The sequence below is a fragment of the Ailuropoda melanoleuca genome, chromosome 8 (genome assembly GCF_002007445.2).
Source record: "Ailuropoda melanoleuca isolate Jingjing chromosome 8, ASM200744v2, whole genome shotgun sequence".
Classification (NCBI taxonomy): domain Eukaryota; kingdom Metazoa; phylum Chordata; class Mammalia; order Carnivora; family Ursidae; genus Ailuropoda; species Ailuropoda melanoleuca.
The window spans coordinates 103,969,960-103,971,119 of NC_048225.1; positions in this window are offsets into that span (position 1 = coordinate 103,969,960).

The following is a 1,160-nucleotide window of genomic DNA, read 5'->3' on the forward strand; positions in this document are numbered from 1 at the left end:
TGCCCCTATTTTTGCTTTCTACTCATGCTTCCAAGGCTGGGTGTGCAAAAGAACCCCTGGGGAACTGATTAAAACGTAGTTTCCCGGATGCCACCTAGTAGGGCTGAAGTGGGGCTCTTGAACTGCATTTTTGACTAGCTTCCCCAAGTGATTCTGAGGACCACACTTTGAAGAACATTATTAATAAACCATGGAGAAAATTCCACTCTTTCCAGGATTCCCTCCCCCGCCCCCACTCTTCCCCCATTCACTCCTGATTCTGATCACTCCACTCTGTTTCCCTTCTTCAGGAATAGTCTTGGTTTATGCCACTATGTTTATTTGCAATCATTTGCACTTTGTCCAAGAAGTTACCTTATCTGGATATCCCGCCTTCCTACTTGAATTATAAACTCCCCCAAGTAACTGTATCATTCATTACTATTTCCTCAGAGCACCCAGCAGAAGACCTTACTTCTGGCAGACTTCCCATAAGTTCTCTGTGCACAGGACAGAATCCTCCCGTATATCTCCCCCTGCCCCTCCCAGCCCCTGGCCTCTGGGTGGGGGTTCCCACCCGGGAGTTTTTAGGGCAGGGGTAAGTGACTGAGTTGTTCTCTGTACATTGATTGGGTGATTTTGGCTCTGTCTGACTTGTCCTTTTCATCTCACCTCCATGGGTTTAGGGAGAAGTGAATCGGTAAAAACTAATGAGTCCAGGTGACCCCCCTGGGATTGTAGCTTCATCAAGGGCCATTATATTCTTCAGTTCTGGAAACACAACGAACAGCAAAGGCAGAGGGCTGAACAGCAAGGCTAAAAAAGAATGAGGCAACCCAGTGCCTTTAGGGAAGCAGTCACTCTCAGGAGCTGACCCGACACTTGCAGGGCCCCGAGAGTGCATGCCTTTATACGTTTCGGCTCTAGGGGCTTCCCTGCCTCACCTTAGTGCCAGCCCAGTCCCAGCCTAGCTGCAGCCTAAAGCAAGCACCCTGGGCCCCAAGTCCGACTCTCAGGCCTTACAATGGACAGACAGAGAGAGGACTGAGGATTAATGGTTCTTCAGGCAGAGGTGGGCCTGGTCCATTTCCATGCCCTGAGGAGCTGTCCTGCACGATAAGAGGCTTGGGTGAAAGGAACACCGAGCCCCTGAGTCCCTGCCAGGAGCATGCCGGGTGTTG